Below are 15,012 nucleotides of genomic sequence, written 5' to 3'. Positions count from 1 at the left end.
TTGTTAAATATTGACCAGGACATTCCAGATCCATACTGTCTATGGGATCAGGTCTAGTGAGAAGAATAAGAAAAAAAAAAACAACTCACTTACAGATACATGAGGGAAGCCAGCTTTATAAACATATCAAAATTTTTTTCAAAAGAAATTAATATATGATTCATAATGATAGGCTCATTTAGCCTGGATGTCAGATGCAAGATATACTGATGAAAGACAAGGAGGTCCCACTAATGGAAGGTCAAACACTAGCCTGCCTTATTTGTTCTTTTGTTTTCAGGGTACTTCAGTCCATGACTTGTTAAACTTTCCAGGATTTCCAGATTGCCTCCCAAGGGGTTGGAAGATTTTACCTGGGATTAGATCAGGGTCTTTCTTGTCATTAAACAAGATCTCGACTTGCTTCTACATAAAGAACTCATTCAAATCATTTTTTTCTAATATATTCTATACTGCAGAACTCTTATTTCAGGTTTTTATCTACTGAGATAATAATAATAATAATAATAATAATAATAATAATAATAATAGCTAGCATTTATTTAGTTTAGTACTTTAAGGTTTTCAAAGCCCTTTAAAAATAACATCATATTTTGTCTTCATAACAACACTGGAAGGAAGGTGCTATCATCCCCAGATAATACAGAAAAGGAAACTAAGGTAAAGAAAGGGGAAATGACTTTCCCAAGGTCACATAGCTAGTAAGTGATTTTTTTTAATTCATGTCTTCCTATCTCAAGATCAAACTGAGTTGCCTCACTGATAAGTGAGTTTATTCCTTCTTAAAGATTTTTCCTTGTTTTCTGTGTCTTCATCCCCTACAGGGAAAGAGTCTTACCTGTCAATTTAGATGACCCTTTCTTTTTAAGAATTAGTGACCACTGAAAAGAGTGGCTTTTTGCATTTTTGAAAAAAATATTCCCTTAACTAGAAATATTAGAAGGGCAGTTAGACATAATACTTTAACATCAAAACCACACTTTTTGTCTTAGTAACAACTCTAAGACAGAAGGGCAAGGGCTAAGAAATCAGGCATCATCATTAAGCAAATTTAACCAGTGAACAAATATTTACCTTTTATTGCATTTCATAGGTCTTGGAAACCATCTGGGGGTAGGAAGGAGTTCTAGAGTGGGAAAGGGGTGGTTAATAAGTCTGCTCTTATTATTGTTATTATTATTATTAGTTAATATTCTGGAACCTTGATAGCAAGGGGTATGCCCATCCCAGGAAAATGTGCATTTTGGTTCATTTTGTTCACATGTCAAATGCTGCTGTCTGGGCTGCCCCAGGGGAATTCTATTTCAACTGCAGAAAGTTGTTAACATAAGGCTGAGCTTGTAGTATGCCCTTATTATGACAGCTTGTTCAAAACTGCACAAGACAAAGGATAGGGAGAAATTTGGAAATCGTGGCTGTCATCCTTCCCCAGTCTCAACATTATGCTAATCCTAGAAATGGTGGGATGGAAGGCATTGATAGCCTGATAATTGCAGCCAACCACTCCTCCTACCCACCACCACCATTTTTATCATCTCCAGGACTCAGCAACAGGAAATAAATCTGGCCAGTAAAAATATAGTGGTGACATTTGTTCAGGCAGTTTCCTTTTTATGAATATTTCACCTTTGAGTGTAAATTATTTAAAACATTGACATTGATTACAAGTTGGGGGGGTTTAAAGAATTTCCGACATCAAATACAAAGGAACTACTTTGTAAAATCTGAGTTTGCAAATCATGGCATTAGATTAAAATGAGTTTTTAAAGTGTTCAGCAGAAAATAAAGGCAAGAGGGCAAAACTGCTTAAAACGTAGTGTGGTTCTAACAGCTAGCATTTATGTAACTCTTTGCTAATGCATCTTATTTATATTAACTCTTTTTGAGACTCACAAGAGATTCCAATGAAGTAGATACTATTATATGCCCATTTAACAAATAAGGAAACTGAGGCTGACAGCTGTGTATCATTTTATCCTTTAATAATATGGAAGTTGTTATTTTCATGTTTATTTGACAAATGAAGAAGTTGAGATTTTAAGAGATTACATGGTTTGCCCATAAGCAAAATATATTTGCCTATATTAGTGGGCTAGACCACACAATTGGTTGAAAGCAACAGAATATTTAATGAACTAGCCTAGGGAGAAAAGTAGCAATAAAGTATACCCACCTTTAATGGAGGGAATATTCTTTCATGTATAGGGAAAGAGTGGACACATATTGGGACCTTCGAAAGGCATTTCATTTCATTGAAATGTGAATTCAACTCACAATGTGGAAGGGCTTTAAGTCTACATTTACATTTAGAAAGGATAAGGAGTGAACCTGGACCTGGGGAAGGGACTTTGTCTCTCTCTCTCTCTCAGCCTCATTTTAATCAGATAATCTTTCAAGTCCTTTCCAGCCTTCATATTCAGTGTTCCATGTATTGAGTATGTTGGTTGTCTGGCCTTCAGATTTCAGGGGACAAAGAAGCAATAGGAAAGATTTCTTCCTGTCTGGGAAGTAGTCAAGGAAGTTTCTCAGAAATCAGGGCCAAAAGGATGTAGCAAGTGACTTACAGGAACAATGACCTGGGAAGGCTTTTTTTCTATGAAAAAGCTTCATTCTCACTCTTCAGTCAAATTAATGTCGGTCAACAGAAGTTTATTAAGTATGTACTGGCCCTGGATACAAAACAAAAGGCATAAAAACAGTCGCTGCACAAGAAGTCCACAGTCTAACAGAAAAGATAACATGAAAAACTATGCACAAATTGTACATGTGATACATATGTGGGTAAATACACACATGTGCATGCCTATATACACATATAAAAACAATAAGATGGGAATAGTCACAGAGGAGAATGACTAATATTGAGGAGGACTGGGAAAGACTTCTTGCAGAAGATGATGCTTTAGCTACCATTTGGAGGAAGCCAAGGAAGGAAGGAAGACAAGATAAGGAAGGAGAGTTCAAGAAATGATGGACATTGGAATGAAAATATTCGAGACTGGGGGACTGAATGTCAGGTTGAAAGATTTCCAAATTGGCAGCAAGGCATAAGAAGACTGGAAAGGTTAGAAAAGGGGTCAATCCAGAGAAAGAACTGTGGGAGTAGAAATGAAGAAGAAAAACAACTGCTTGATCACAAGAGTTGATGGGGATATGATTGGGGATGTAGACTCTAATTGAGTGCAAATATCAATAATATGGAAATAGGTCTTGATCAATGACATATATAAAACCCAGTGGAATTGAGTGTTGGCTACCAGAGGGGAGGGTTGCAGGAGGGGAAGGAAAGAACATGAATCATGTAACATGGAAAAATTTTCTTAATCAATTAAATAACATTTTTAAAAAGAGAGAAGGGGTTAGATTGTGAAGAGTATGAGAAGTCAAAGAGGATTTCATATTTGATCCTGGGGATAACAGGAAGTCACTGGAATTTGTTGAATGAGGTGGGTTGGGAAATGACATGATCAGAACAGTGCTTTAGGAAGGCTGATATCTGGAAGAAATATAGAGTAAATAAAGGAGTTAAGAAATTAAGGCACATGAGGAGTAATTAAATAGTATGAAATTAATAATTAAAAATTTCTAATAATTCTAATAATACATAATACATAAAATATATGTGTGTACATGTTGTTTCCTAAGAGAGAATGTAAGCTTCTTAAGAGCAATTGGTATTTCATTTTGGTCATTTTATTCCTAGTGTGAAATGCCTTTGTTTTTCATGTATACTGTTATGCTAAAGGGGACTACCCCCAAATTGGCTTTTTATCAACCTAGTAATCATTGGTTTTGTTTTGTTTTTTTTCCTTTTATCCATAAATTATTGCAATTTTTAAGTTGATTATGTTTCCATGATCCTTTTGGGGAAACTGGTTTCCCAATAGGATCAGGGGGGAGGTGATATATAATTGGAGATGTGAATAGAAAATATCATCCATTCAGAAACCACTAGTTATCTAAAATTATTTCTGAAGACCCCTTAAAAATATAATTTAAATTCTTAGCTCATTAAATTCTCCAAAGGTTGCATACAATTTAACCAGTTTTGTTGAAATCCATGCATCATCATCTATGTGAAAATTAACAAAAGCAAACAAAAAACAAAAAACAAACAAAACAAACAAAAAAAGCAGAAAAGGCTTTTTAAGGCAACATGTGCTCTTCAATGGATCTAGGTTTGAGCAAGATGTTCATGGGCTGTATATACACTATTTTGTTCTTCAGAAGAGGTAAAGGTACAAATTACAGATCAATATAATCAAAACATAGTAGCTTAAAATGATTCAGTAATTACAAAAAAGATACTAGATTAGTACAGATAAACTTTTAAAAAATTAAGCTTTAAAGCAATCAGTAAATACAATAGTATAACAAATGAGAAGGTGCTGGCAGGCAATGCAATCAAAATCCCTTTCACCAATCCCAATAGATTTGTTCACTATAACAGGAGAATAAACTCAAAATAGTTAGCAATAAACTTCCAGATTACTTTTAAAGTTTCCTTCCCCTCCCCCAGTATTTATCATGTATTTGCATTTCTTTTGTCAGAGATCTGAAATTGATCATAGTTAGAGAGAATTCTGCACTGAATACAGTATGCGGGAATCTCAAATTGGAGGTATTGTAGAATTTGAGCAGGCCCAAATGCCAAAAGTGTGTAGGAAGATGATTATTCAAGCTAAACACAAGGATTCTTGTTCCCAGGAACAGTAGTAAGAAAAGACACTCCAAAACTATGATCTGCTGGAGATACGTGTCTATGTCATATGTCTATGTCACTGCTCTTTCATAGAATGAGCCATGCTTTGTGACAAGATCACCCCTTAAATAAAAGTTAATCAAAAGGAGACCCTGACTGAAGGTAAAGAGACTTTTTTAAGGGTTTTTTACTAAAGGGATTTTAAGAACTATTCTTCTGTGCTCTCTTCCCTAAAGGCAGAACTTCTGAGGGACAGACAACAATATTTGTATATGAAGGAATGGTGTTTGGGGCCAAGAGAGAGAAGGAAAAAAACAGGCTTATTTCCTAAAACTGACTTTAAATCCACTGATTTGGACTCCCTGCCCTCCATGTGAAAAACCTTGAATAACAACCTTCTAAACTAGGAGTCCAGGATCAGCTTTAAAAAATTTGCTTGAAAATTAGAAGATGCTTGAAAATTAGAAGATTTCTCCATGCTGAAAAATGGCTATGGCAGCCTAGAAACACACATGTGCAGTGTGGAAAGGGATTGGGGCCAAAAGATTTTTATACATCACCTTTTCTAGGAAAAACAAAACAAAACAAAAACACGTGGCAGGCAGGTCTGGTTGGGGGCTGTCTATGTCTGAGGGCTACTGGGCAGCTACAGTTCACGTTGAATCAGGTGCATCAGGCAGAGCACACAGATGGTGTGAAAACAGGCAAGCTGACAGGAGCGCAGGCTTGAAAAAATATATTCAATCTTAAAAATATTTTAGAATTCTATCCCTTCATGGTCTCCAAAAATGTAAATATTTAAATAAACACACAATAATTAAATATTATATTTTATACAGTTTTATTAATAATAACTACATCTAAAGAACTGCCTGAATTCAGCCAGGTCACACGTCAAAGAGAGCATGGGAGGAGCATACTATTATTTATCCTTCCAAAATCACATTTGGAATTCAATAGCTTCATTCTCTTTAATTTAAACAAACCAGTCTAGCCTAGTTCTAGTGGAACTTGAGGAACAGATAAATCTTCCAGGTGTGTCTGAGGCTATGGTAGCTAGGTGGCATAATATATATAGAGAGGGCTAGAATTAAGAGCCATGAAGACCTTAGTTCAAATATTGTCTTAGACATTTGCTAATGGAATTTCTTCGAGCTCATCATCTACTCTCTCAGCTTCTTATTTTCTAAATTGAGAGTAATCATATAATAATACCTATTTCATTGTATGGTTATAAAGATCACATGAAGTAATATGTGAAAAGCTTTGCAAATCCCAAAGTGCTGTGTAAGTGGTTATTGTTGTTTAATTTTTGTTTCAAATATGTCTCTTAATGATAACATAAAATGTGTTTAGTCAGCTTATATTCTGCTATTTGGAGAAATTTCTATTTTTTAAGGAAAGGCAATAATGACTAGATCCCAAACTCATTATTTTTACCCATGGAGATGAACAGTTGGATACCTTAACTGATACTTCTCCAACTGGGATTTATTGCCTGGAGGGGAATGACATGGTCACGTATATCTAGGCTTTGGGAAGATTAATTTGACTCTCATGAATGAAGCTGAATGAACAAAGAACCAAAGGAGGCAAACATTTTAGTCAGGGGGATCAAATCAGCAGAGTATCATAATAGTCTAAGCAAGGGTGATAAGGAGCTGTGCCGGGTGGTGAGAGAGTCAAAAAAGAGAAGAGGCATCTAGGAGAGATGATACAAAAATAAGATCAACAGGATTGATCCATAAATTGTTTCTGGGAGGAAGGGTAGAAAGTGAGAGGAATCAGGGGTGACACCTTGGTTATGAACCTGGATGACTGGGAAGATGATGGTGCCACCAACAAGGAATTTCAGAAGGTAGGAGAGTTTGGAGGGAAAAGTATTAGTTCAATTTGGGACATGTTGAATTTAAGATATCTATGGACATTTATGTATACAATTTAAAAGGCAGTTGCAGATGTGAGACTGGAGGTGCCAGGAGAGGTTAGGGCTAGATGAGTAAATCTAAGAATCATCAGCAAAAAGATGATCATTGAAATCATGACAGCTAATGAGATCATCATGGGAAATAGTATAGAGAGAGAAGAGAGGAGGGACCAAAATGGAACTATGGGGAACACCTACTTTTAGCAAGCATGACCTGAATGAAGATCATGGATGGAGATTGGGAAGCAGCAGCAATGCAGAATGGAGAATGAGGATACAGTAGTGTCAAAGAAATCTAGAAAGAAGAAAGTATCAAGGAGAAGAGGGTGACTGGCAGACCCAAATCTTCCTAACTCCATGTCCAGTATCTTATCCATTCCTGACTACCTCTGTTTTTTTTTTTTAACTCTCACCTTCCATTTTGATCTCAATACTTGGTATTGGTTCCAGGGCAGAAGAGTGGTATGGGTTAAGTGACTTACCCAGGGTCATACAGCAAGGAAGTAGCTGAAGCCAAATTTGAACCTAGGACCTTCTGTCTCTAGGCCTGGCTCTCAATCCATGGAGAAACCTAGCTGCCTCCACAATTCCTCTCTTTAAAGGTCAACAAAACACTTCTTCCAAATTCATAGAAAAAAGAACCCAAGAGACACATGCTTCAGTTGAACAAGTTTGTAATAAAATTGAAACCAAAAGGTTTCACTCAGTGGCCACCATCATAGGAAAGATCCCTGAATTGTATAAAATGAGTCACAAACTCTATGGAATTTAATTCTCTCTTTCATCCAAGGAGGAGCAAACATTCTGAGGTGCCCTAGAGACCCCTGACCTGCTTTCCCAGAACCCAGAGAAAACCAAGAGATAAGATGCCCTAAAATCAAGATAAACATTATTAAACAAGGACATATATGTGCATGGGAGCAAATTGGTCTAATACCAATAAGCAGCTGCTTTTATAATCTTTCATGAAGGAAGGCAGGAAAAGGACTAAAGGAAACCAATCCAGAGAGGGATTTGTGGTGGTTCTGGCAGAGAGTACCCAAGAAAAGATGATGGACTCCCAGGTGCAAGGGATAACAAAGACATCTCTGGTACATCTTTTTTGGCATAAGACTGCAAGATAAGAAAGATTATGAAGTGCCTCAGTCTCAAGGTTTCAGCAGTACAATGACCTACTGAATCTCAGGGCCAAATGTCTCATAGTTGAGTCCAAGCAATAAACTCACTCAGAGATAGAGTCTGGGACCAGGCGCGTTTTCCCAAAGCACAAGGACTTTTGGCTAGAGAGCCTGTGAGCGCTGGTATAGAACGAGCCAGTGACAGGCAGAAATCAAATTCAGTCTGCTGTCTAAGGGCAGAGACAGCTGATTTCTATGGTTACCTCAGCCAGGCTGTAATTTTCAAAAACAGTTTCTTCAGGTTACTGTGGGTCCTCAAGACAATCGGTTTCTTTGAATGACTCTAAATCCCAGGTAAATAGAGTCTTACATATTTTCTTCATCACCCACTGAAGGGCAACTCTGGCATATCAAGATAACTTATACAGCAAAATGCTGTTAGATAAGCTCACTGGTGCAGTGGATAGAGGGTCAGCCCAAAAGTCAAGAAGATTCATCTCCCTGAGTTTAAATTTGCATTTAGACACTAGCTAAGTGACTCTGCGCAAGTCTTTTAATCCTGTTTGCCTCAGTTTCCTCATCTGTCAAATCAACTGGATAAGGAAGTAGCAAACCACTCCAGTATCTTTACCCAGAAAACCCCAAATAGGTTCATGAGGAATTGAACAGGATTAAAACAACTGAACGACAAAACTCATTGAAAGCAGGAATGCAAAATAAGATTTCCAGGCCCCAGAGAATTTAGCCTGGTTCTGTACACTCAGAAAGTACCTGATACATTTAATTTAGCCCTCCTAATTCCATTTTGTATTTTTCTCCCTCAAGCCTAGGTAAAATGGGCTGTGTGTGTGTGTGTGTATGTTTTCTAGAACACAAAGAAGACACACTAAAACTTGACCCCAATGTCATCAGCCCTTTACTTGGCAACTTTAATCCTCAACTGCATTTTTGCCAACAACACATCCTTTACTCAGGCCTGGGGTGAGCCTGGAGTCTACTCCATTTTGAAAACTCCAGCTAAGAGAATCAACAAGCTTCTTTTGAAGTGCTAAAGTAATAAAAACCTGGAAATATAATTTCCTCCCACACAGGGAAAGAGGCTCAGAAAGGAGCAGTATCTTCCCAGAGAAGGGAGTATGTGGGAGGGAACAGAGAAAAACAATGGAGTTAGTGAGGATTAAAGCAAAAATCCAGAAGCAGTTTATTATAAGGATGGATAGTGGAGGCAGGAATGTGAATGGTCAAAATCTTCCCCTACAAGTCACCAAATGCTATTTTGCTAAGAATTACCTTCTCTCATCTTGATAGGAAACTAGAGTAGACACTGGTTAACTGCAAAATTATTCATGTTCCTTTGGTCTTCGCCTCTTCAAGAAGCAACTGACCCTAATGCAGAGTTGTGTTGGAATCCAAAGACCTGGGTTTGAAATTCATCTTACACAGCCTCTTGCTGTGTGAACTTGGACAAGGTAAACAACTTCTAGGTGTTTCTATGCCACTCTCTAGAGAGGGATTCTTAACCCAGAGTCTATGGCCTTTAAATATATGTTTTTAATTTTAATTTTTTTAAATATACACTTTGATCATTATATTTCAAAATAAATTGGATCCTTTGTAATGCTATGCTTTTTATTTTATTCTGTAAAGATTAAAATTAGGAGACTGACTGTAGATTAAGAATTTCATTAAATCAAATGTAATAGGAGGAAGAAAAGGGAAAATAAGAAAAAGATATAAAGAGTACTTTCCCTGTTGCTGCTTTAGGGGATTATCCTGAGGCTAACACAATGGCCTCCTAGCTACATTCAGCAGCAAGTCAAACCAGGATCATCAACACCCAAGTCAAGAGAGGACTCCCTCCTTACCTCCTTCTCATAAGGTCCTTCCTTGGCCCACTAACTCTCAAATGTCAAATCTCAGGAAACAACCATGGCTTTCCATTTTGTCTGTGCTGCCCAGAGGGGTAGTTCAGGGAAGATCATCCTGTCCAAGAAAGGCTACACCAGGGGGAGTCAAAAGAGGCCCCTGCTGCTTCCTAGCCAATGCCAGCACACACCAGCCAAAACCCCACACCCAGAGCCAAGAGCCAAGAAGATGTCCCAGCTTCCTTAATTCCCTCTTTTATAAACTCAATGATGTCACTCCTTCTGGGTCTCCCTGGTTGTACAGACCTGACCTTGGTCCCAGACAGAGGTGTCTTCCAGATGTCCAGTCACCAGGACAAGGGACAAGCATCTTCCCAAAAGTCCTCTGGAGTCCTCCATTGTAAGCATGTACACTCAATCAAAAGAGTGGGGTGGAGACCTGAGACCAAGATGGATTTTCGAAACTTCCCTTTGTTCACTCATAGAGTCAGATCCATCACTGGAGGAGATTTGAGAAGTCATTTAATCCAGTCCCTTACATTTATAACAAGGACTACCCTACCTCCCCACTCACTGCCAAGGGACAATGTATGCTACATTTCATTCTCCCCCAAAGTTCTTTAGTACTCAAGGGAGCTGAGGATCTCTCATTTTTCTGCCCCTACTGATGTTCTTCCAAGTGTAAAGGAACTGCACCCCAGTTCCATTTAACACCCTAACAGATTAGCTTTTATAAAGGAATTTATTTTAAAGGTATATAGCAAGAATAAACACACAAACATCCCTCCCAGTAGTTGGGTGTATAAGTCCCGTGTACCACTTCATATTCAGAGGAGGGAAAAGGGATTAGGTCCACAGTTTAGCTCAATTTCTCTATAGCAGAGTTGTAGAAAGGTCTAAATCCTAACCAGACTCCATTCCCTACCTTGAACTCAAGACCTAGGCAGGCACTTTGGCTTCTTAAGCCTTTCCCTGCTTAGGCTGACTGGTTGTGTACATCTGCTCTGACTCCAAAGCATCATGGCAGTAGATTACTAGACCCAGTGGTGATTCCACTAGCAATGCCTAGAAACATTTAATAGCAAACAAAGAGGAACAAAACAAACAAAAACCCTTAGCCTACACCCATTCCTCAGTGCTAAAGAATAAAATGGGAGGAAGATGGTCCTTTCCCCAACCCTGTCAGTCTTAGTGACTGTGACCTTCATGCTCTCTGGAAGTCAAAGGAAAAAGAATGAGTCCCAATCTGTCAGTTTTTAATGATACAGCCAACTCTGGTGGTGCAGACAGTTAAAAGAAGCTATTGCCACCTGTGTGGTAGGAGAACAAGATGTCTTCTCCCAAAAACAGGGTCCTCCCATGTTAGATGATCTGGGCATGTCTAGGAAACTCCCCATTACATTTTAATAGTTGACAAAACTGGACCCAAAGATATTAAGTGATTTGATACCAGATTGCAGCAGGCTTCATGCAGGTATTAGTATTATAGTCAGTTGTCTGAGCTCAAATTTGAACTCTGCTCCCATGACTCCAGGTTCCATGTTCTTGTAGCTACCATACTGTTATAACATTTGAAGTACAAATCAGATACTTCTGGCATTATCAGCATCTTTTCCTTCTTGAAATTACTTGATATTATTTTGTCAATGGTTTTCATTCACTCATGTGTAAGCATTATATCCCCCTCACACCCATACAATACTATAAAGGTTAAGGGTTAACTAGGTATCAAGCATTTATGCTATGGTCATCATGTGATAGGTAGACCTATAAATTATTTATTCCAAGGATGATGAGGGCTAGATTACTAGTATGCATGAATGAGATAGAAGAAAGGGCAGTTATGTTCCGTAGCATCATAGACTTAAAGTTGGGAAGGCCTTTGGAAGTCATCTAGGACTCATTTTACCCATGGGAAAACAGAAGCCTAGAAAGAAAAGGTTACTTACCCAAAGTCACAGATCTTAAGTACCAGAACCAAGATATAAGACAAATTGAGCAATCTTTGCCTTGAACCACACTGGAAATATCAAATTAAGAAAATGAAAATAGTACTAATGATTAAGGTAATTTTATATCTTACAAACAAATTTAAGAGTCTATCTTGGAAGAACCCTTTAGCTGTGAAAAGAGAGTACCTTATTTGGAGCAGGAGTCCAATATTAACAGAAAAAAAAGCAGAGTAGCTGTAGCTTGTTCCAGTAAGCTGTAAAGATTGTCTTTCCCCTCCCATTAAACAGCCCCTAAAGTGTCATATTCCTGTTAGTTTCCCAGGCAAAAGCAAGAAATACTCTATTAAAAAATGTATAGCTGAGTAAACCAAGTCCCAAAGCACTATGAAAAATATAGCAAAAGGAACAACAAGTTTCTGCACTGTCACTTTTTAAAAGTAACTTTATTTTAGGTTATATTCAGGTTTTTCTTATATAAAAGTTAGTTTGTGGCCATATTTGACCCAATAACATTTTCATTTCCTCTCTGAAAAGACCATATAGCTGCTTCTGATAATGCTTTCAATAGAAAGGTCACTGGAGTTATAAAGGGAGGGTGGGTGACAATAACAGAGATATCTTTGGTGTAAGAGAAAAATTTCTACTATCAATATAGGTTAGCACTGCCTCTGTGACTAATGGTCTTAGAGTTCTGTGGGGTACTGAAGGTTAAAAGACTTGCCCAGGGACACAGGCAGAATATCAGATGCAGAACCTGAATGCAGGTCTTCCTGATTCTGGAGCCATTTCCTTATTCATTATGAAACTCAAAATTTATTTTAAGTTATCTTTAACTGTTCTTCTTAACAAAAGCATCAGCATCCTTTCCTCACTCCTCAAAAGGTTTAATTTATATATATATATATTTTCCCCCAATGTACCTTTTGGTGGAAGTTAGAGAAGATGCCATCACTCAGGCAATAAAAATGCACTATGTCTACTATGTAAGGCACTGTGCTAAGTCCTGAGGATACAGAGAAAAACAAAAGATGGTTCCTTCTCTTGGGAAGCTCCAAGCCTAATAGGAAAGATACTATCCAGATAAAGAGGTAAAATCAAACTATATGCAGGAAAAATGAGGGAATCACCTTGTTAAAGTCTAAGAGCACCAATGAGAAGAGAGCATTGGTCAATACTGTGTTCTCAAGTCAGTGAAGGAGCATCATGCACCTGCTAAACACCAAGGATACAAAGAAAAAAAAAATCCCTCTTTTCATGGAATTCACTTCCTAATGGGAGAAACAAGTGCAAGCTATGTAAAAATAAAATATCAAGGTTTTAGACGAGTATGACAATAACATAACCTTTGTTGTCAATCAAATTATACTAAGGGATGTACTCTGATGCCTAGATATGGCACCAGGTCTCTAAGGCTAACCTAGCAGGTACATTGCAAGCAAATAATACCAAGCCGAAGTAACTTCAAATAAGGATCCAGAGACCATCTACATGTTTGCTATTTGACAGAGTTCAATTTTAAAAGACTCCTTCCTTGAAGGCTGGCCATGACATGGCGCATTTTCTTTTTAGTTAAAACAATTTTTAAAATGATCTACTAAAGCATATTTGGTAGGGAGGGTATACATAACACTAACCAATAGGACAAATCCTTGAAATGTTGAAGACACTATCAATTAATTGAGTTGACCAAGCTCATCTAGAATTTCCAGCCCTGTTTAAGAATCCTTGCTTTTTCAAAGAGAAGTGATACTCTGTATAGCTATAAGAATCACTTGGTTTTGTAGTCTCAAAAATAATTTTTACTATAGATTCATGGATCACAGATTTTTAGAGCTAGAAGAGACTTTAGAGGTAATCTAGTCTAACTTTCATTTTTCAGGTAAGGAAAATGAGATTCAGAGAGGTTAACTGAATTCCCAAAGATCATAGCATAACAAGTAGCAGAGCCAAGATTTTAATTTAGTCCTTTGACTCTAAATCCATTTCTCATTCAATAATACTATAATGCTTTGATGCCCTTTCCTCAAGGCCAGTAAACATATTAATTGAAATTCTGCTTTTCCTTTCCACAGCATGTACTAGGACTCTCACAGAAGTTTCAAAATTTGGTCCCATTATGTGCTCAAGCAGAATCATGAAGATGAGGATGTCTTATCTCATTTATATTATCAAGCCCCCTTCTTCACCTCCACCTCCTGGATTTCAAGCTTCCTTTAGAGCACAGCTGGGATATTGCCTTTTATGAAGGCTTTCTTGATTCACCTCCCCTCAGTATAGTCTCTTAAAATTAATTTGTATATACTTTGTATTTTCATACTTAAAGGATAATTTTTATTTTCTCCCTCTGTCTCTATCTCTCCTTCCTTCACCCTCTCATTCTCCTGTGACCTCGTTCACTTCCTCCTTCTCTTCCTTACTTCTTCTCTTTCTCTCCCTCCAATTTTTATGAGATGTATTGCACTTTCTAAATGTTGTTCTAAGTACCCAGACACATCTCTTTTCTCTGAAGGTAAAGTAGCCAAGAATCACCAGGTATAGGCTGCTTTCATGTTGCTTCCCAGGTCTTCCTTCCACAAGTCATTCCCTACACAAGTTCCCCCCAACCACTCATAATTATTTTGTGATCCTATTTTATCTAAATATTCTATTAAGTTCCTCAATCAAAGATCAATCTATCCCATCATCAAAAAACCCTTATTTCATATGTCTATCCTCCTAGGCTAAGGTCCTTGAGAAGGTCATCTATAATCAATGCCTACATTTCCTTTCCTTTCATTTTCTTCTAAACTTTTTGCATTTTGACTTCCTAGTCTATCAGTTAACATCATTCAACTGAAACCACTCAGGATCCCATAATGGATCTGGCCAGAATCTATTTGTGCATAGAACTCAAGATCACATCTATCAGTCCTAGTGTATTGAATCTATGAAAATAAGAAAGATAAAAAAGGCACACATCAGGAAAATGGGCCCCAAATCTAAATTCTGCACGTACTGGCGGCTGCGATCTTGTCAGTATGTCAACAGACAGTCCCTCAGGAAGACATTAACTAGATGTATAATTAGAAGTAAAATTGTCATTTAGAGAAGAAACTGTGTATACTTCCTTCCCGTAGAAAAAAAAATAATAACATGTCAGACATGAGAAAATACAAGTCAGAGTATTTTTTTTTCTCCTGAGCACAGAGAAAGCCTGTTTCATCTCCCTCTGGTCCCAGAAAGGTCCCTGACAAATCCACAGTAGACATAAACACAAATCATGCACCTCTCACAGACATTCACCTGCTGACCCGCAGCTATACAGGATATGTTTACAAGCTGCTATGCCCACAAATAGAGACACTTGAGAATCAGTAGAATCATCAAAGACCATGAAATAGGTCAGGCTCAAAGGTCCAAGTTTTCCTTTGAGAGGTAATCACTAGATGCAGGATGAGACTGGTTGTCA

Source organism: Monodelphis domestica, chromosome 2, assembly GCF_027887165.1.
Source record: "Monodelphis domestica isolate mMonDom1 chromosome 2, mMonDom1.pri, whole genome shotgun sequence".
Classification (NCBI taxonomy): domain Eukaryota; kingdom Metazoa; phylum Chordata; class Mammalia; order Didelphimorphia; family Didelphidae; genus Monodelphis; species Monodelphis domestica.
This window is presented reverse-complemented; position numbering follows the sequence as displayed.